Below are 23,783 nucleotides of genomic sequence, written 5' to 3' on the forward strand. Positions count from 1 at the left end.
AAGAAGAACATGAAATCTTTTTGGGTTTTCTTTCTAATTACTACTACAAGCATGGAAACTAAATTAATTAAAAGCTACAACTAATTTTTTTTGTTTTTCTTAAGGTTTATTAAACACACAAGAAGAAAGCATAAAAAAAGGAAAATAAACTAGCATGGATGATACAATGAAAAAGTATGAGCACCGACATCTAGCAATGAGTGTGTGAACATAAATGTAATGTCGGTGGGAAATACAAACTCCCCCAAGATTAGGCTATTGGCCTAAGTTGGTCTATGGCCACGGCTGGCCTGGCGGATATCCATAATAATAGTTGGGGTCGTATTGAGAAGAAGAAGAGGAAGACTCCGATTGCCACCGGCTGACAATCATCTCCGGATCCCACTGGTAATTAGGCTGTCGTGAAGGATCAATTTGTGATTCCAGCTCTGGCTCCTCAGCTGGTGCAGGGTTCCAGTAGGCGTGAATAGCCTTCAACAGAACAAGGTACGTGCCTACAGATAAATCAAACAAAGAAGGAGCAGGCAGGGTAATAGTCTCAGGATGGTGTTTATTAAAGAACAATTTATATTTAAGCTCTCCTTCCCTATTCTTAACAATAAAATCATCTGCCACCATACTTTTATAATCTAGATAAACACAAGGCAGCACCTTTTCTTCCTTCTCATAATGCCTAACAGGTATGTTAAAATGTGCAGCTAGGTGTGAAGCATAGATGCATCCAAAGATGGGACCCTTTGTACGGTTCAGACTTAACCGTTTGGCAATAATGCCGCCCATACTAACATAGTTATCACCATATAAATTGTGGAGCAAAATAATAATATCAGGGATACTGAGGTTTCCATAGTTTTCGCGACCAATTAAGCAACGACTAGCAAATAATGCAAAATAACGTAAAACAGGAAAATGTATGCTAGTGATTCGTGCATCAGAAACCTTCCTTGTTTCCCCTATAGTGATAGTATCAATGAACCCCTCCACACCATCGTGATTTGGTTCTTTTGTCTTGCCCTCAACAGGGACTAAACAAACCCGACAAAAATCACAAAGTGACATCTCCTTATGCTCATCATATAATTGAAACTCCACCATAGGTGGTGAGCTCCTAGAATGGAAATGAAAGTTTTGCACAAAGGTATTTGTGAGTAAGACATACTGATCGCATTGGTCGTGGAGGAAAGCGGTGAGACCTGCATTTTTAGCCAATTCATGAAAATCTTCATAAATCCCGGCTACTCTCAAAAAATCATCGGAAGGCCATTCACACACTCGAATCTCTGCGGTGCGAGGCGGATTATACTTAGGCTTTGGTGCCTTTTCCTTCTAGCTTTGGCTCGATGAACCCCTCAAAAGTCTCCTCATCATTTTCTGAAAAATTCTGAAATTTTTAGTAACTTCAAAATAAAAGTAAACCAAACTCGATAATATTGATAGCAACTACTCCTACAAGTGCCTAGAGCCTATATCATGCATCAAAGCTACTTGGAACCATATACATTTGACATGCAAGCTCAAGAACAGGGTCACCTAAGCAACAAAAATTTTCAATGAATAAAGCACTAGAACAAAAACTAATTAGACCAATGGAGGAGTCGCATACCAAGGAACAATCTCCCCAAGCAGTTTTGTGAGAGGTGCTTTGAGCAAGGAGATCAAAAATGACAACAAGATGAGCTAGAACTCGTGCTTGAGCTGGATATTCGTGTTTGTGGGAGGAAGATGAAGTGTGTGGGTGCAGGAATAAGTGGAGGAGGTCCATCGTGGGCCCACGAGGAAGGGGGCGCGCCCTCCACCCTCGTGGGCAGGTGGTTGACCCCCCTGTTGCGTTCTCAGTGCCAAATATTCTCAAATATTCTAGAAAAAACATATTTAAATTTTAGGGCATTTGGAGAACTTTTATTTTCGAGGTATTTTTATATTGCATGGATAATCAGATAATAGAAAAAAATATTTATTTTTATTTTATTTAATGTAAATAACAGAAAGTAAAAGTGGGGTACAGAAGGTTGTGCCTTCTAGTTTCATCCATCTCATGATCATCAAAAGGAATCCACTAACAAGGTTGATATGCACATGCCCAATAATAAGAATATCATATTTCTTCTTGACAGTAGGAAGAGGAAATTCAAAACCTCCAAATATAATCGATGGAATTTTTCCAATAGAATTGATACTGTGAACTTGAGGTTGTTTCCTTGGAAAGTGTACCATATGCTCATTACCATTAATATGAAAAGTGACATTGCCTTTAGTGCAATCAATAACAGCCCGTGCAGTATTCAAAAAGGGTCTTCCAAGAATAATAGACATACTATCGTCCTCGGGAATATCAAGAATAACAAAGTCCATTAAAATAGTAACGTTTGCAACTACAACAGGCACATCCTCACAAATACCGACAGGTATAGTAGTTGATTTATCAGCCATTTGCAAAGATATTGCAGTAGGTGTCAACTTATTCAAATCAAGTCTATGATATAAAGAGAGAGGCATAACACTTACACCGACTCCAAGATCACATAAAGCAGTTTTAACATAGTTTCTTTTAATAGAGCATGGTATAGTGGGTACTCCTGGATCTCCAAGTTTCTTTGGTATTCCACCCTTAAAAGTATAATTAGCAAGCATGGTGGAAATTTCAGCTTTCATATCTTTCTTTTATTTGTAATAATATCTTTCATGTACTTAGCATAAGGATTGGTTTTGAGCATATCAGTTAATCGCATACGCAAAAAGATAGGTCTAATCATTTCAGCAAAGCGCTCAAAATCCTAATCATCCTTTTTCTTGGATGGTTTGGAAGGAAAAGACATGGCTTTCTGAACCCAAGGTTCTCTTTCTTTACCATGTTTCCTAGCAACAAAGTCTTTCTTATCATGACGCACTAGTGCAGAACCGGGCAATAGCACCGGTTCGTAAGGCCCTTTAGTGCCGGTTTAGGAACCGGCACTAACGTTTCGGCACTAAAGCCCCCCCCCCTTTAGTACCGGTTCAGCATGAACCGGTGCTAAAGGGGATCCACGTGGCACGAGCCAGCTCCGGGGGCCGGGAGCCCTTTAGTACCAGTTGGTAACACCAACCGGTACTAAATGGTTGTGGGTTTTTGTTTTATTTTGTATTTTTCAATTAAATATGTGTTATCAATTTAATTTAGGATTGTTTTACGTTATAATGAGTTGTAGTCGTCATCATCATCATCATCATCATCGCATATTAATAAATAAATAAACTCTAGCTAGCTAAAAATCATCATAGTCGTCTAATTACCACTATTTAATCATCATAGTCATTACCGCTAGCTATCTAATCATCATCAACGCTGGCTAGCTTAAAGAGGAAACATTCACTTTGTAACAGAAGCAAAGATATCATCAAGTTCAACATAATCATCACCAACATCGAAGTTCAGGACACGGACATGAGACAAGTACTAATTAAGAGCATGAACTAGTAGCTACCGATCCTGCTGCTCCCTCTCAGGGAGAATAACATAGAACATGTATAGCTCTCCTGATTCATCATACTGGAGCATGCAGATGAATCTGTCTCCTAATCTTGGGTTGCGCTTCTCCTTGCTGCCCCCTAGTACTTCTCTGCGATCGTTAACAATTTTGCTCCAATCTTTCACTATTAAGCATTCTTCGCTTTCAGAAATCCTGAATGCACTCATGTGCAATGTAGGAAATCTTGGTCGTAAGCTAACCATTGACATGCGACCTTTTGTCTCGATCCACTGAGGTACAACTTTCATCGGAAGTCCCTGTTGAAGAACATCGTATAGTAATTAATATACTAAGCAATGAAAGTTTAGCTTCAAAAATAATGTATGCAAAAGATGCACTAATTAAGGACAAATATTTAAAATCTTACCATCTTTCGATTATAGATGTGACCGTAGTTCAATACGATCACCATTGGTCGGACGTTTTGAGTACTAACATTTCTAAGTTCAGGAAAAAAAATTGTCTTGACAGTATTAAGATCCTCAAGCCATGAAACATAATGACTTATCTCCTCGCAGTTTAGTTGAGCCCCGGGGCAGTAGTAGGTCCTGTCTACCAAGCGCCGGACATGTTTGCTTGAACCGAAATAAGCTGACAATACAAATTAGTTGTCAACTATTTTTGAATAAACTGTATGAAAGACATAAACATATGCATGCATGGTTGAGAAAAACTCACCAAATGGTAGAACTGGAGGCGTTTGCACATCGACCCAGATGTCTATATTACCTTCAATATCATCTTCCGGACGAATATCAAAGGTGATAACCATATCAGGCTCAAATGCATAAGCCTTGCATAGTGCTTGCCAAGTTTTGCATTCAAAATGGGTGTATGTGTCTCCATTATATAATTTGTCATTGAGAGTATACCCATGCTCCGTCTTCATGTAAACTCTCTTTACCTCCATATCATCTATAGCACTAAAACCTATCTTTTCCAAGACAAAAATTCTTGCATGGCAGGGGATGCGCTAGTAGAATAGTGAAAATTTAAAATTATAAGTTGAAGCAAATGAAGCATAAGTTTTGCATTCAAATAATAATTGACAAAGTGACTTACTGTATCAACTTCGAATGTCTCATCCAGCTTGATGATGAAGCACCTACCATCAACAAGGAAATTTTGGTCACACAGGTCGCGCTGGTCTTCACAGTGTTCGCACATAATGAAATCTTTTTCGTCGTCAGATGACATTTCCTATGTTCATATAGGTGAAACATTAAACACCTATATCTAGCCAAATATATATTCATCTAACATTTGACATTAATATATCTAACTATATTCATCTCTAACAATTGACATTACTATATATTTAACTTTTCTATCGAATTTATCTAACATTCGACATTAATGTAACATTTATATAAACTAAAAATATATAAAAAATTAAATAAACAGAAAAACTCATTAACAAATAATATTTTAATTAGATCATCAAATCTCAGATACCTAAATTTTCTTACTAAAAATAAACTAGTTATATTAATTATTCAACTAGTTCAAATCTCATATACCTAAATAAACTAGTTCGACAATTTTCTTACTAAAAATAAACTAGTTATATTAATTATTCAACTAGTTCAAATCTCATATACCTAATTAATATCTAGCTATATTCATCTCTAACAATTGACATTAATATATATTTAACTTTTCTATCTAATTCATCTAACATTCGACATTAATCTAATATTCGATCATCTAATTAACTTTTTTAAAAAACAGAAAACAGAAAATGTGTGTGTGTGTGTGTATGTGTGTATATGTAAAAAAATGTGTGTGTGTGTATGTGTGTGTATGTATGTGTGTGTATGTGTGTGTATGTGTGTGTATACTGCAGTGCCGCCCCGTACGCCGCCGCCCCGTACGTACGAGCGGGGACGCCGGCGTACGGGGCGGGGGCGGCGGCGTACGTACGGGCCGGTGCGCGCGGCGCGGGTGCGAGAGAGACATACGGCCGCGGCGATGACGACGGACAGCGGCGGCGTTCGGGGCGGCAGCGCGAGACGACGACGACGACGGGCGGTGGCGGGGACAGCGGCGATGATGATGGACGACGGGCGACGGGCGGCGACGACGGGATCGAGCGGCGCGCGCGGTGATGTCTCGCGAGAGGTTGGAGACGAAGTGGGGAGATGAAACTGAAATTTTCGTAAGTGCTATATATATAGGATGGGCCTTTAGTACCGGTTCGTGGCTCCAACCGGTACTAAAGGCCTATTTTCGCCAGGCCAAGCGGCGGGAAACGAAGGCTTTTAGAACCGGTTGGAGCCACCAACCGGTACTAAAGGGGGGGCCTTTAGTACCGGTTGGAGCCACCAACCGGTACTAAAGGCCTTGCGCTGCCACCCCAAAGTTTAGTCCCACCTCGCCCGGCGAAGGGCAGCCGCACTGGTTTATAAACCCAGCCGCGGCTACCTCTTCTATTTATATAGTTTTTTCTTTTCTGCATTATTTATTTTCTTCTATTTATTTTTGAGTAATTTTTTTGTATAGTTTTTTTATTTTCTTCTATTTATTTTCTTCTGGAAATTGAATGTTGCATACTGAATAATTAGGTAAATGACCGAAAAACAACAAATGATGTCAGAACATGTTGAAAATTGATGACATCGCTTTGAATGCTGGATACTGAACACAAAAGAAGTCCGGAGTTCAAATAAGTTTAAAAACATTGAAGTGGTCATGTAACAGATGAAGTGCGTCCAGTTTTTGCCGTGACCCTCTCTACTCTTTCGCGCATGCTATGCGGGTGATATGATGATACCATGCCAAGTTTCAACATTTTTAGGATTCATTTTGTAGTGATTTTCAATTTCACGGTCATTTAGTTCTCTAAACAATTAGGTAAATGACCGAAAAACAACAAATGATGTCAGAACATGTTGGAAATTGATGATGTCGCTTTAAATGCTGCATACTGAACACAAAAGAAGTCCGGAGTTCAAATAAGTTTAAAAAACATTGAAGTGGCCATGTAACAGATGAGTAGTTCTCGTCCGAAACCCTGATACTCGGAAAGAGTATGTCCAGTCTGTACACGAAGTGCGTCTAGTTTTTGCCATGACCCTCTCTACTCTTTCGCGCATGCTATGCGGGTGATATGATGATACCATGCTTCAAGCCATTCGGAATAGTGTAGACTGCACTGCACATAGCTCAGTGCAATCTATGCTATTCTGCAAGGCTTGAAGCTAATCAACATGTAGGTGAGCATTGCAACTCTTCGTCATTGTCTGTGCACTCACGGCATATAAACCGCTCATACTGCCTCTCTCTTGGCGAAGATCACAAGATAGTTTGGTTAAATTGCATTACTTGTAAGTCCAGTTAACATGGATGCTTATGATGCAAGAGCAACAGCAAAAGTGAAAATTTGGCACAAATAGGTAGTTGTGTAACTAAAATAGGTAGGAGGAGAGATAGCTCTTATGTCACAAAAAAGAAGTTTTATCAAACCTTTTATGTCGGATCTAGAACAAACCAATCGGTATCGCCATCATACAGCCCAACCGTGGCTCGTGATGCATATATATGCATATCAAATGCAGGGTTGGACGTATGATGGCGAATCCGAATGATTTGTATTCAGTCGATGAACTGGTAGATGCATGTATGCAGTCGATGAACTGGTAGATGTATGTAGTCGATGAACTGAAAGACTTATGCAGGGAAGGCGAGAGGTGGGCTATATATAGGGTCGTCTGGCTCACAAAGTGATTGTGGTAGTTTCGATCCAACGACTCACATGAGCTAGGAAGAAACACACCCTTGATCCAACGACTCGCAAGAGCTAAAAAGAAACACATGATCCGTGTGATTCTTCTTGATAGGTGGGATGCACATTACTACCCACTCTGGGCTTCGGTGAAAGTTGTAGAGGGGCTAGGGTTTCACCATAGAGGGGCTCCGGAGCATCGGGATGGCACGAAAAGCTAGGAGTTGGCATTCCATGTGTTTAAAAGTTCTCTTAGGGTGGTACATGCCAAATATTCACTCACTCGTTGTGTAGGGTCTTCACCGGCATCGATTCCTCACTCCGAGTCTAAGTACTTATAGGCTGAAAGTACCATAACCGACGAACATGAGGGAATCTTGTGTAGAGGTGGTTCATGCCATTGTTTTGGGACTTCCTAGGGACCACTCTAACAAAACCAAGCAAAGAGTTGCACATTAGTACCCACTCCGGACTCCGAAACCCTGATACTTGGAAAGAGTTTGTCCAGTTTGTACACGAAGTGCGTCCAGTTTTTGCCGTGACCCTCTCTACTCTTTCGCACATGCTATGCGGGTGATATGATGATACCATGCCAAGTTTCAACATTTTCAGGATTCATTTTGCAGTGATTTTTAATTTCACGGTCATTTAGCTCTCTAAACAATTAGGTAAATGACCAAAAAACAAAAAATGATGTCAGAACATGTTGGAAATTGATGACGTCGCTTTAGATGCTGCATACTGAACACAAAAGAAGTCCGGAGTTTAAATAAGTTATTAAAAATAAAAAAGAGGTGCAATGCTGGTTAATTTGCTTCAAGCCACTCGGAATAGTGTAGACTGCACTGCACATAGCTCAGTGCAATCTATGCTATTCCGCAAGGCTTGAAGCTAATCAACATGTAGGTGAGCATTGCAACTCTTCGTCATTGTCTGTGCACTCACGGCTTATAAACCGCTCATACTGCCTCTCTCTTGGCGAGGTGGGACTAAAACAGCTTGCCATAACCTCATTAGTACCGGTTCGTGGTACGAACCGGCACTAAATGGTGATGGTGGGGCCATAGCCTGACCGCAGGCTAACACAGCCTCTTTAGTACCGGTTCGTGGCTTGAACCAGTACTAAAGGTTCACCACGAACCGGTACTATTGATCGCCGCCACGAACCGGCACTAATGTACACATTAGTGCCGGCTCTAATTCAAACCGGCACTAATGTGCTTCACGTTTGACCCTTTTTCTACTAGTGACGTTGATTCTTTGATTGTGGGTTATCGAGATCAATAGCAGGTTCAATTTCTATGTCATTATCATTACTAGGTTGAGCATCATTATGAACATTATTATTAACATCGTCACTAGTTTCAGGTTCATTACCAGATTGAGTTTTAGCATCAGAAATAGAAATATCATTTGGATTCTCAGGTGTTTCAGCAATAGGATCACTAGAAGCATGCAAAGTCTTATCATTTTTCTTTTTCTTCCTTTTAGAAGAACTAGGTACATCTATGTTATTTCTCTGAGAATCTTGCTCAATTCTCTTAGGGTGGCCTTAAGGATACAAAGGTTCCTGAGTAAGTCTACCAGTTCTAGTAGCCACTCTAACAACATTATCATTATCTTTACTATTCAATTCATTGATCAAATCATTTTGAGCTTTAAGTACTTGTTCTACTTGAGTGGTAACCATAGAAGCATGATTACTAATAAGTTTAAGTTCACCTTTAACATTAGCCATATAATCACCCAAGTGTTCAAGCATATTTGAATTGTATTTCAATTGCGTACCAAAATAAGCATTAAAATCTTCTTGCTTAGCCATAAATTTATCAAACTCATCTAAGCATGGGCTAGCAAATTTAGTAAATGGGATTTCAGCTTTATCATATCTATAGAGAGAATTTACCTTTACTACCTGTGTTGGGTTATCAAGACCATGAGTTTATTCAATAGGTAAAGGATTAAGATTATATGTTTCTTCAACAGGCGGTAAATTAAGACCATGTATTTCTTCAATAGGAGGTAAATTCTTAACATCTTTAGCTTTAATACCTTTTTCTTTCATAGATTTCTTTGCCTCTTGCATATCTTCAGGACTGAGAAATAGAATACCCCTCTTCTTCGGAGTTGGTTTAGGAATAGGATCAGGAATTGGCTCCAGAGATGTCCAATTATTTTCATTTGTCAACATATTATTCAATAGAATTTCAGCTTCATCCGGTGTTCTTTCCCTGAAAACAAAACCAACACAACTATCCAGGTAATCTCTGGAGGCATCGATTAGTCCATTATAAAAGATATCAAGTATTTCATTTTTCTTAAGAGGATGATCAGGCAAAGCATTAAGTAATTGGAGAAGCCTCCCCCAAGCTTGTGGGAGACTCTCTTCTTCAATTTGCACAAAATTATATATATCCCTTAAAGCAGCTTGTTTCTTATGAGTAGGGAAATATTTAGCAGAGAAGTAATAAATCATATCCTGGGGACTACGCACACAACCAGGATCAAGAGAATTAAACCATATCTTAGCATCACCTTTTAATGAGAACGGAAATATTTTAAGGATATAAAAGTAACGAGTTCTCTCATCTTTAGTGAACAGGGTGGCTATATCATTCAATTTAGTAAGATGTGCCACAACAGTTTCAGATTCATAACCATGAAAAGGATCAGATACAACCAAAGTAATTATATCAGGATCAACAGAGAATTCATAATCCTTATCAGTAACAAAGATAGGTGAAATAGAAAAAGCAGGGTCATGTTTCATTCTAGCATTTAGAGATTGCTTACTCCATTTAGCTAATAACCTTTTGAGTTCATTTCTATTTTTGCAAGCTAAAATAGCTAAAGATGCTTCTTGATCAAAAACATAACCCTTAGGAATAACAAGTGATTCTTCATCATCACTTTCATCAGTATCATCAGATTCAATATTTTCAATTTCTCTAGCCCTAGCAAGTTGTTCATCAAGAAACTCACTAAGTGGCACAGTAGTATCAGGCATGGAGGTAGTTTCATCATAAGTATCATGCATAGCAGAAGTGGCATCATCAATAACATGAGACATATCAGAACAAATAGTAGAAGCAGGTGTAGGTGTCGCAAATTTACTCATAACAGAAGGTGAATCAAGTGCAGAGCTAGATGGCAGTTCCTTACCTCCCCTCGTAGTTGAGGGATAGATCTTGGTTTTTGGATCTCTCAAGTTCTTCATAATGATAAGCAGATATATATCCCAAGTGACTCAAAGAATAGAGCTATGCTCCCTGGCAACGGCGCCAGAAAATAGTCTTGATAACCCACAAGTATAGGGGATCGCAACAGTTTTCGAGGGTAGAGTATTCAACCCAAATTTATTTATTCGACACAAGGGGATCCAAAGAATATTCTCAAGTATTAGCAGCTGAATTGTCAATTCAACCACACCTGGAAACTTAATATCTGCAACAAAGTGTTTTGTAGCAAAGTAATATGATAATAGTGATAACAGTAGCAAAAGGTAACAGTAGTAAAAGTAATGTTTTTGGTATTTTGTAGTGATGATAGCAATAGCAACGGGAAAGTAAATAAGCGAAGAACAATATATGGAAAGCTCGTAGGCAATGGATCAGTGATGGAGAATTATGCCGGATGTGGTTCATCATGTAATAGTCATAACCTAGGGTGACACAGAACTATCTCCAGTTCATTGATATATTGTAGGCATGTATTCCGAATATAGTCATACATGCTTATGGAAAAGAACTTGCATGACATCCACTACTAGGGAAAACCCTAGCAGTAGCGCTGGTTTCGCGCTCACTTGTAGCGCGGGTAGGCGCGCTACTAATAAGGCGCTACAGCTATTGCTTAGCAGTAACGCGTGCTCGCACGCGCTACTGCTAGGACAAATAGCTGCAGCGTTTGTTCACTCCCATGCTACTGCTATTGTAACTACTCGCAGCGTGTTTTCTCTCCATCGCTACTAGTGTTCTTTTTTTATTTTTTATTTTTAGTGTATTTATGCGCCATCGTACAAATATTGGTACAATACCAGTTATGAGGTTTACATCATTATGTCCATAACAGTGTGTCAAATGAAGGTGGATTAGGTTCAAGTGGAGGCAATATGTGGTGCATGTCAAAAGTATACTACTAATCCAAACTTGATCAGTTTGGACTAGTAGTACTTTCGATGTGCACCACATGTTGCCTCCACTTGAATCTAATCCGCCAGCACAAGCTATTTAATCATCATCATAGTCATTACTACCAACAGTATTTATTTAATCACCACTAACACTAGCTAATAATAATAATCATAGTCATTACCAACAACACTAGCTATTTTATCATCATAGTAATAGTGTAGCACATCATCATCCTCAAACTCATTTCTAGCTAGCTAATCACTCCTGCTGCTCTCTCTTAGGTAAAATAACATAAAACATGTGTAGCTCTCCTCCTTGATCAAGTTGGAGCATGCAGATGAACTTGTCTCCTAATCGTGGGTAGCGCATCTGTTTGCTGCCCCCTAGTACTTCTCTGCGCTTCTCCATCACACATTTGGTCCAGTCTTGCACTATTAAGCATCCGTCGCTAATCTTGAATGCTCTAACATAATTTGTAGGATATCTTGGTTGTAAGCTAATAATACTCATGGTACCTTTAGTCTCGATCCCATAAGGCACAACATTCATCGGGAGTCCCTGTTGAAGAACATCGTATGGTAACATACTTAGCAATGAAGTTTAGCTTCAAAAATAATGTATGGAAAAGATGCACTGAGGACAAATAATAAAAATCTTACCATCCTTCCTAAATAGATGTGACCGTAGTTCATTACGAACACTATTGGTCACATGTTTTCAGTACTAACATTTCTAAATGCAGGAAGAAAATTTGTCTTGACAGTATCAAGATCCTCAAGCCATGAAACATAATGACTTAGCTCCTCGCAGTTTAGTTCAGCCTCGGGACAGTAGTAGGTCCTGTCTACCAAGCGCTGGACATGTTTGCTTGCACCGAAATAAGCTGACAATACAAATTAGTTGTCAACTATTTTTGAATAAACAATATCAAAGACATAAATATGGTTGAGAAACTTACATAATGGTATAACTGGAGGCGTCTGCACATCGACCCAGATGTCCGTATTACCTTCAATATCATCTTCCGGACGAATATCAAAGGTGATAACCATATCAGGCTCAAATGCATAAGTCTTGCATAGTGCTCGCCATGTTTTGCATCCAAAATAGGTGTAGTCGTCTAAATTGTATAATTTTGCGTGGAAAATATAACCATGCTCGGTCTTCAAGTAAACTTTCTTTTCCTCCATAGTACGACTAAAACCTATCTTATCCAATACAAAAACTCTTGCATGGCAAGGGATACACTAGTAGAATAGTAAAAAAAGACTTGTCATGATTAATGTCATGCTTAAATTATAAGTTGAAGCAAATGAAGCAAATGTCATGCTTAATTACAAAAAAAGACTTTTCGTTGTGACTTACTGTATCCACTTCGAAGTTCTCGTCCAGCTTGATGCTGAAGCACCTATCATCATCTAGGAAGATTCCGTCGCACAGGCCGCGCTCGTCTTCACAGTATTTGCAAATACCGAAATCCTTTTCGTCATCAGACATTTCCTATGTTCATAGTTAAAACATTAATTGAAAATCGATCGAAGACAACTACCAGGATACTCAACACACAAATCCGGGGCACTTGATATTTCCTACATCTTCTGTCAGAAGTCATGCCAAAATTCACGGAAAAATCCGGCATGACCTTTGCTAAAATAGGACATATCAAGCGCCTGAAATTTGCCGGAATGGAAATGAATCAACACTCTGGCAAAACATAGGCCACTTGGAGGTGTAACCTGCAAACATGACCGGCCACTTGGGCAAGCACATATCCTATTTGAGCAATACAAGATATACATTTCAAAATATCTTATAGGACTCAAATTAGCATGCATTCAATAAGAAAAAGTAAATCATCTCATGCATCCATACATCGTCGAATATTATCACTAATACATCCCGAATAGTGTCATACATATAACATCACTAATACAACTAAAACCCTAGCACACGACGGGTATCGGCGCAGGCAGTGGACACCCACAGAGAAGGAACCATCACGGGATCATAGATCCAATGAGATCCCTGGAGAACCTGCCAGGTATTGGAAAACCTGTGCTCCAACGCAAACAAGTAGCGACGGACGTGCGCGTCCTCCTCACTAACACGGTGACGCACCCCCTCTGCGGGGTCCTCGAGCCTCTGGACCGTCACTGGCCCACGCGACCGCCACCAAAGAAGGATCGGGTCAACGACAGGCTGGCTCCTCACCAACCTGCGCCCCCCGGTAGGTAGCGCCTCCTAGTACCACACCGGCGGAGCCCAGTCCCGGACATGGCCCATCTGGTCAAGCAGGTGCCGTCCTCCGCCGACTCGATGACGAGGATGCGGGATAGGCATCGTCCATGCCGATGCGGAAAAAATTGCTTTAACTAAAAAATAGCAACAAGTTCTTATTAACTAGTTCTATTAATTCAACTAGTTCTTATTAAAATAAACTTACTATAAATAAAAATAAACTAGTACCTAGTTCTTACTAACTAATTAGTACCTAGGAACTACTGCCCTAATTACCATCTAATTTGATGAAGCTAGGGGTGGAAAGTGGTAGCGGATATTCCAATTATCCAACTATAAAGTGAAATAAGTGGTCAAATTTTACTCGTTTTATTATTCATCTTAGAAATTTGATTCGTTTCCACCCTTAGATGAACCCTAACTCATTTGATCCGCATCCGCATCCGATTCGCTTCCACCCTTACATGAACCCTAACTAATTTGATGCAACTAAAATATAAAGAAACCCTAGGCAGAGGTAGGGGAGAGGGAGGAGCAGGCGTGCTCACCTCGGGTGCCTGCGACGAGGGAGGGGCAGGCGTCGAGGTCGGGGGCGGGGGCGGCGTTGAATCTGGGGTCAGGGCGGCGTTGAGGGTGTGCGGAGAGCATGCCGCGGCCGACGGGCGACAATAGCGGCGAGAGTGGAGAGCCGGATTTGGGGGAAGTGGCTGTGGGAAAGGACGAACCCCGTGGTTAAGTCAGAAGTAGCAGTAGCGTGTTCCAGAAAGCGCGCTACTGCTACGTTAGCTACAGCGCGTTCTGGGATACACACTACTGCTACTCCTTTCTCTTTTGTCCCCTTTTTCATTTAGTTTTCTTCACATTTTTATTTTTTTTCCTTTCACCTTATTCTATTTCTTTCATTTTCAATTACCTTCCTATGTGCTTTCGATTAAATTTTATATCCTTTAGCAGTAGCGAGTTTAGATTAAAACGCGCTGCTACAAATAAAGTAGCGGTAGCGCGGTTCGATATAGGTCGCTACTACTATGTGTAGCCTATCGGCTAAGCCGTGGGAATTTTAGTAGTAACGTGTTTAGAAAAAGACGCGCTACTGCTAAAACTTTATCTACAGCGCGGTTTGCATAGGCGCGCTACTGCTACTTAGCACCAGCGTGCTTCTTTGACCCGCGCTACTGCTAAAGTTCTGTGTATAAGGTTTTCCCTAGTGGTGATCTTTTGTCCTACCCTCCCGTGGCAATGCGGTCCTTACGGAAACTAAGGGATATTAAGGCCTCCTTCTAATAGAGAACCAGAACAAAGCATTAACACGTAGTGAATAAATGAAGTCCTTAAACTACGGTCATCACCAGTAAGTATCCCGATTATTGTCACTTCGGGGTTAACGGATCATAACACATAATAGGTGACTATAGACTTGCAAGATAGGATCAAGAACACTCATATATTGATGAAAACATAATAGGTTCAGATCTGAAATCATGGCACTCGCGCCCTAGTGACAAGCATTGAGCATAGCAAAGTCATAGCAACATCAACCTCAGAACATAGTGGACACTAGGGATCAAACCTAACAAAACTAACTCGATTACATGATAGATCCCATCCAACCCATCACCGTCCAGCAAGCCTACGATGGAATTACTCACGCACGGTGGTGTGCATCATGAAATTGGTGATGGAGGATGGTTGATGATGACGATGGCGGTGGATTCCCCTCTCCGGAGCCCCGAACGGACTCCAGATCAGCCATCCCGACAGGTTTTAGGGCTTGGCGACGGCTCCGTATCGTAAAACATGATGATTTCTTCTCTTTGATTTTTTTCTCCCCGGAACTCAATATATGGAGTTGGAGTTGGAGTCGGAGAGGCAACAAGGGGCCCACAAGGTACGGGGGTGCGCCCCCACCCTCGTGGGCAGGTGGTGGGCCCCCTGGCCTTCATCTTTTGCAGGTATTTTTCTTATTTTCTGAAAAGTGGTTCCGTGAAGTTTTAGGTCATTCCGATAATGTTTGCTCCTGCACATAAATAACACCATGGTAATTCTGCTGAAAACATCATCAGTCCGGGTTAGTTCCATTCGAATCATGCAAGTTAGAGTCCAAAACAAGGGCAAAAGTGTTTGGAAAAGTAGATATGACGGAGACATATCAGCTGTTCGGGTAGGCCAGTAGGCTTTGTGTGACAACATGTTGTTTCTCGACATCCTTGAAATGGACACTATTTTTTGCATGACCTTATATGACGTGTTCAAGCCACCATGCCAAGTTGGTCGGTTTTAGACAAATTTTGCATTTTCTGCATTTTCCTTGGTAAGAAAAGATTGATAAATGGATGGATGCATACCGTGTCGAAAATTATTCAAACTTGACATGGATGCCTACCATGGTCATGCACACCTACTTGCAAAGTTGGGGGGTCATTTAAAAAAGTGCAAAAGTAGAGCATGTTCAACCGAGGGTATCCGGGTGGGCCACAAGGCCATAAGACTCAGTGTGAGAGCATGTTGTGTTCCACATTCTTTAAGCCCTAAGTTTTGCCATGGACTTGTATAACCAATTTAAGGCACCATGCCAAGTTTTTTTAGTTTTCGATAAATTTTACATTTTATGGAGTTCTCTCTGTCAAGAAAGGCCGATAAATGGTTGTGCGTGTCACAACTTGCATAGAATGTCGAAATTATTAAAACCTAGCATGGATGCCTACCATGGGCATGCCGACCTCCTTGCAAAAGTTGGGGTCATTTAAAAAGGGCCAAAAGTAGGCCATGTTCAACGGAGAGTGTCCGAGTAGGCCACGAGACTCCGTCTAAGAGCATATTGTTTCTCGCCAATCTTAAAATGCTTCCCTTTTCTATCATGACCTAGTATGACCAATTCAAGGCGCCATGTCAAGTTGTTTTTGTTTTCTACAAATTTTGCATTGTGTGGAGTTTTCTCAGTCAAAAAAGTGATAAATGGGTCGACGTGTCGCAACTTGCATATGGTGTAGGAAATCAATCAAACCTAGCTTGTATCCTTATCATGGGCATGCCCACCTGGTTGCAAAATTTGTGGTCATTTCAAGTATGTCCAAACATAGACCATGTTGAACAAAGAGTTTTCGGGTAGGCTAGGAGGCCCAGTCTAAGAGCACGTTGTTTCTCGACATCCTTGAATGGACCCATTTTTTCCATGACCTTATCTAACGAATTGAAGATACACGTGACAATAGTGCCACTCAGGACGACGCCAACAACCAGAAAGCTGGCAATGACAACAACAACGATGATATGATCAATGAGACAAAGATTATCCTGAGGATAGCAACAACATGCCAGAGACCGAGGAAGATAGAAGGCTCAGGCCAGATGAATACGATCTCTTCGAGGAACCCCTTGAGGTACGTCTGCTCGAAATATTCCATGGAAGATTGGCCAGCATGGACAAAAGCATCAAGCAAAAGTCCTAGTGGCTTAAATCTGAACATGATGAACTTAATGAAGGATAGGTTGAGCGCCTCAGGGATGAGAAGGAACTTGACGACAATCTTGGGAAGGCCAGGGCTAATCAGTTCTACCCTCAAAGGATCCCGCTTCGTGTGACGCCCCTGATTCAATCGTACACTAATAATACACGCAAATGTGTACGATCAAGATCAGGGACTCATGGGAAGATATCACAGCACAACTCTACAAATAAAAATAAGTCATACAAGCATCATATTACAAGCCAGGGGCCTCGAGGGCTCGAATACAAGAGCTCAATCATAGACGAGTCAGCGGAAGCAACAATATCTGAGTACAAACATAAGTTAAACAAGTTTGCCTTAAGAAGGCTAGCACAAATTGTGATACAGATCGAAAGAGGTGCAAGCCTCCTGCCTGGGATCCTCCTAAACTACTCCAGGTCACCGTCAGCGGGCTGCACGTAGTAGTAGGCACCTCCTGAGTAGTAGTAGTCATCGTCGACGGTGGCGTCTGGCTCTTGGGCTCCAACGTCTGGTCGCAACGATCGAGTATAGAAAGGGGGGAAAGGGGGAGCAAAGCAACCATGAGTACTCATCCAAAGTACTCGCAAGCAAGGAGCTACACTTCATATGTGTGCATTGGTATCAAAAGGAATAAGGGTATCATATGTGGACTAAACTGCAGGATGCTGGAATAAGAGGGGGTAGCTAGACCTATCGAAGACTATGCTTCTGGTAACCTCCATCTTGCAGCAGGAGAGGAGAGTAGATGGTAAGTTCACCAAGTAGCATCGCATAGCATAAACCTAACCGATGATCCTCCCCTCGTCGCCCTGTGAGAGAGCGACCACCGGTTGTATCTGGCACTTGGAAGGGTGCGTTTTATTAAGTATCCGGTTCTAGTTGTCATAAGGTCAAGGTACAACTCCAAGTCATCCTGTTACCGAAGATCACGACTATTCGAATAGATTAACTTCCCTGCAGGCGTGCACCACATAACCCAACACGCTCGATCCCATTTGGCCGGACACACTTTCCTGGGTCATGCCTGGCCTTGGAAGATCAACACGTCGCAGCCCTACCTAGGCACAACAGAGAGGTCAGCACGCCGGTCTAAATCCTATGGCGCAGGGGTCTGGGCCCATCGCCCATTGCACACCTGCATGTTGCGTACGCAGCCGGTGAGCATACCTAGCCTCCCTTAAACAAGAGTAGGCGTTCCAGTCCAACCCAGCGCGCGCCGCTCAGTCGCTGACGTCACGAAGGCTTCGGCTGATACCACGAAGTCGAGTGCCCATAACTGTCCCCGTGTAGATGGTTAGTGCGTATAGGCCAGTGGCCGGACTCAGATCAAATACCAAGATCTCGTTAAATGTGTTATCTTGAAATAAACACGAACGCCGACCAGGGCCAGGCCCACCCCTCTCCTAGGTGGTCTCAACCTGCCTTGTCGCTTCGCCACAAAGATCCACTCAGAGGGACGTCGGGAAAACATCCTTTCGGACCCAACCCGTGAATCACTCGCGGGTACTCCTACGAGCCGACCCGTCTTTAGTCACCACAAGTATCATATATTATGTATATATGTATTTACCCGTGATCACCTCCCATGTGATCATGGCCCGATAGTATAGCATGGCAGATGGACAAGAAAGTATGGCCACTGATGATAAACTAGCATCCTATACTAAGCATTAGGATCGCAGGTAAAGGTATTAATAGTAGTAGCAAGGACAGGCTATGCATCAGGGTAGGATTAACGGAAAGTAGTAACATGCTACACTACTCTAATGCAAGTAGTATAGAGAGTAGAGTAGGCGATATCTGGTGATCAAGGAGAGGGCTTGCCTGGTTGCTCTGGCAAGAGAGAGGGGTCGTCAACATCATAGTCGTACTGGGTAGCAGCGGCGTCGACCTCGGTGTCTAGTGAGAGAAGAGGGGGAAGAAATAATGAATACAATGCAAACATATGTGTAACGATGCATGACAAAGCAAGGTGTGTTGCTAGGCGTGCCCTAACGAGGTACGAGGTGGTACCGGTGAAGGGGGGAAACATCCAGGAAATTATCCCCGGTGTTTCGCGTTTTCGGACAGACGAACCGGAGGGGGAAAGTTGCGTGTTTGCTATGTTAGGGATGCGTGGCGGACAAACGGGCTGCGTATTCGGATTCGTCTCGTTGTTCTGAGCAACTTTCATGTTGAAAATATTTTATTCCGAGTTACGGATTAAAAGATATATTTTCTAAAGATTTTATTAATTTCTGGAATTATTTTTAATTCGAAAATAATTGCTAAATTGCTAGGCGCACCCAGCACAGTGTACACAAAAGTGTACCCAGTGGCTGACAGGTGGGCCAGAGGGACCCAGTTGACCAGTCAACGTTTGACTGGTCAACAGGGGTGGGACCCCCTGTCATTGTCTGTTTTAGTTAATTAGGGTTTAGGTTAATTAGTTTAATTAACTCTTTAATTAATTTATTAATATTAATTAATATTAATTAAGTTAATTAATTATTTAACATTAATTAAGTTAATTAATTATTTATTTATTAAAAAAACGTTCTGGGCATGAGGCCTGAATAGAAGTGGCCCATCTAGCCTAACGGGCGCTGGGCGCGTGGCTAATGGGAATGGCCCGAACGGGCGCATGCCCGAGGGGCGCTGGGCACGCACACGTCGCACACCGGCGGACAGGGCCAGGGGAGGCGGCGGAGGGGTGGCCGCGGACCGGCTGGGCAAAGCGGGCGCAGGGGGGCGAGCCCGGCAGTAGAGGTAGGGGGGCGGAGGCGGACGCAGCAAGGTAGTAGTGACAGAAGCGGCAGAGTAGCTACAACGAAGCAGAGCAGCGGCGGCTCGCGGCGCGTCGCAGTACGCGGGGGCGAGGCCAGGAGCGGCTAGCAGCGATAGCACGGTGCGAGCGCGCGGTCTTGCTGCAGGGGGGCGACGCGAGGAGCAGCGGTGGCCGGTGTCGGGGCGCACGCGGACGGCGATAAGCGGCAGCGGCAGAGGGAGGCGGGCCTGGGGCGGACGGCACCGGTAGGGGCGCTACATGGGAAGGACCACCGGGAGCATGGCAGCAGGGGCAAGGAACGCCGCGGGGCGGCGCGCAGCGGGTTCTGGACGCAGGCGTGTGCGGCCGGGTGCGGGGAGCCGCACGGGAGGGGGGTCGCTGGGCGCGGTCGAAGGCACGGCAACCACACGTTGGCACGACAAAGGACGGTGCGAGGGCGCGTGCGGGACATGGGGGAAGAGAGGAGGGCGAGGCCCTCATCGCGGGCGCAGGGTCCGGGGCAATGGGTGTTGAGGAGGAGGATGGAGACGTCGTCGGCGTCGAGGAGGCAGGCCGGTGGGGGGGAGCGCTGGCGAGGGCCAGGCGGGGAGGGGGCGACGGCGACGTCGGGCCCGCAGCAGTGGGGATCGACCCCGATCCAATCTGGATCGGGAGGGGGAAGAGGTGGCGTCGTGGGGGGGGGAGTGGGGCGACGGGGTGGTTAGGCTTTGGGGGAGGGTGTGGATAAGGGGTAGTGGGGGTGGCCGGCTGGGCCAGTCGGCTGGGCCTTTGCCCAGTTGGGCTGGCCAGCTGGGCCACAATTGGCCCAGTGGGGGGGTCTTCCTCTTTTGTTTTTTTGTTGTTTCTTTTCTTTTTATTTATTTTCTTTTATGTTTTAAATCATTTTAAAACATCTAGGCATTTTATAAAAATGTGTTTGCTTTATTATAATTACCCTGGCATTTAACTGCACATTCCGAACATTTTTGTTTCAACTTTTGAAAATCTTTTATTGTTGACTTTATTCTAATTTTTGAATTTTCAAGCAGTTTCAAATTAACCCGAGATTAACTACAGTGACAGAGGTGATGTGGCACCATTAACATGAGATTACTGTAGCATGATTATCCGGGTGTTACAAATCTCCTCCACTACAAGAAATCTCGTCCCGAGATTTAGGAGGTAGAAGGAAACAGTGCAGGGTATTCATCACGCAGGCGGTCCTCGCGTTCCCAAGTGGCTTCGTCTTCAGAGTGATTCGACCACTGGACTTTGAGGAACTTGATCGCCTTCTCACGTGTGCGGCGTTCATCTTGGTCTAGAATGCGGACCGGATGCTCATTATAGGAGAGGTCCTGTTGCAACTCGAGCACTTCATGATCCACTGCTCGGATTGGATCCTTGAAGCATCGTCGGAGTTGTGACACATGGAACACATCGTGAACCTGAGAAAGGTTTGACGGAAGCTCCAGTTGATATGCCACTTTTCCACTCCTTTCGAGAATAGTAAAGGGACCGATATAGCGAGGAGCTAGCTTGCCCTTGATCCTGAAGCGGTGAGCACCCTTCATTGGTGTAACTCGAAGATAAGCCTTTTCGCCAGATTGATAGACCATGTCTTTGTGATGACGGTCATACTGACTCTTCTGACGTGACTGAGCAGTCTTGAGATTCTCGCGAATAATGCGGACTTGCTCTTCGGCCTGTTGGATAATATCCGGACCGAAGAGTGGATGTTCCCCAGTTTCTGGCCAGTTCAGAGGGGTTCAACACTTTCGTCCATATAGCACTTCGAAGGGGGACGTCTTCAGACTAGCTTGATAGCTATTATTATAAGAGAACTCGGCATATGGAAGAGATTCCTCCCATTTCTTGCCGAATGAAATTACACAAGCTCGAAGCATGTCTTCGAGAACTTGGTTGACACGTTCAACCTGCCCTTGCGACTAAGGATGAAACGCCGTACTGAACGACAGATGAGTCCCCATAGCTTCTTGGAAACTTGCCCAAAATCTTGAAGTGAATAAGCTGCCACGGTCCGAACTGATAACCAGTAGAATACCGTGAAGTGAAACAATTCTGGACATGTAGAGAGTAGCAAGCTGACTAGCGGTGATTGTCTCTTTGACCGCCAGAAAATGTGCAACTTTCGAAAGCCGGTCAATGATGACAAGAATAGCATCATTACCTTTCTGCGATTTGGCAAATCCAGTGATGAAGTCCATTTCAACATGGTCCCATTTCCATTCAGGAATAGAGATAGGTTGCAGAGTTCCAGTAGGCCTTTGATGCTCTGCTTTGATACAGCGACAAACGTCACACTCAACAACATAACAAGCAATGTCCTGCTTCATATTAGACCACCAAAATATTTTACGGATGTCTTGGTACATCTTTGTACTACCAGGATGAATAGACAAAGGCGTATCATGAGCTTCTTTCATAACCTCTTTAGTCTGATCCAGGTTTTTCCTCGAACGTGGTACTACTAGGCGGCCTTTGAAGTAGAAGGCACCATCATTGGCGATAGAGAAGAAGGAGAGCTTTCCTTCTGCTAGATGACGTTTAATCTTATGGACTTCAGAGTCATAACCTTGAATAGTCTTTATACCAGCTACGAGCCCTGGTACAACAACCAGGGTATTTAGAGAACCCTTAGTAACAACACGAAGATTCATCTTCTGAAACTCTGGGGGAGGGGGGCGAGTGCTCCAGGAGGAACAATATGAAGGTTCAGCTTTCTAAATTCTTTGACAAGTGAGGGCTGAACTTTGTGAACCTGGAGGTGATTGCGGTAAGACTTGCGGCTCAAGGTATCAGCCATTACATTAGCCTTATCGGGGGTATAGGATATACCCACGTCAAAGTCTGCAACAGTCTCCATCCATCTCTGCTGACGGAGGTTCAGATCTGGCTGAGTAAACAGATACTTCAGACTTTCGTGGTCGGTGAAGATTTCACAACGATTACCGAGAAGGTAATGTTGCCACTACTTCAGTGCATGAATGACAGCAGCAAGCTCGAGGTCGTGAACTGGGTAGTTTTCTTCGTGAGGGCACAGTTGACAAGAGGCATAAGCAATCACTCTGCGCTCTTGCATTAGGACACAGCCTAATCCTTGACGGGAAGCGTCGCAGTAAATGACGAAGTCCTTCTTAGTATCAGGTGGAGCAAGCACTGGGGCAGAAGTCAACTTGTCTTTGAGCGCCTGGAAACTTTCCTGACACTTGTCTCTCCATTCGAACTTGACACCTTTATGCAATAGATTAGTCAGAGGCCTGGCAATCTTGGAGAAGTTCTCAACGAATCGACGGCAATAGCTGGCGAGACCGAGAAAACTTCGGACTTGCTTGACATTCTTTGGAGGAGTCCAATCGAGAATAGCCTGAACTCGTTCAGGGTTGATGGCAATACCATCCTTGGAGATGACATGCCCAAGATAGGTTACTTCGGGGAGCCAGAATTCACACTTGGAATACTTAGCATACAGTTGATGCTCTCGAAGCTTTTCCAGCACAAGACGAAGATGTTCAGCATGTTCTTCTTTGTTCTTGGAAAATACAAGGATATCATCCACATAAACCATGACGAACTTGTCGAGGTAATCCATGAATATATAGTTCATCAGACGAGAGAAGGTGGCGGGAGCGTTCGTTAAGCCGAATGACATGACGGTGTACTCGTATGATCCATACCGAGTCACGAAGGCGGTTTTTGGGATGTCCTCTTCACGAACATGGATCTGGTGGTAACCCAACCTCAAGTCGAGTTTGGAGAACACTGAAGAACCAGCCAGTTGATCATAAAGATCATTGATCCAAGGAAGAGGATATTTATTCTGAATGGTAGCTTGGTTTATAGGACGGTAGTCTTGGACTAATCGGTTTGTCCCATCCTTCTTCTTAACAAAGAGAGAAGGTGCTCCCCAAGGACAGCAACTTGGGCGAATGAAACCTTTGACAAGAG

This window comes from Triticum aestivum, chromosome 7A, assembly GCF_018294505.1.
Source record: "Triticum aestivum cultivar Chinese Spring chromosome 7A, IWGSC CS RefSeq v2.1, whole genome shotgun sequence".
Classification (NCBI taxonomy): Eukaryota; Viridiplantae; Streptophyta; class Magnoliopsida; order Poales; family Poaceae; genus Triticum; species Triticum aestivum.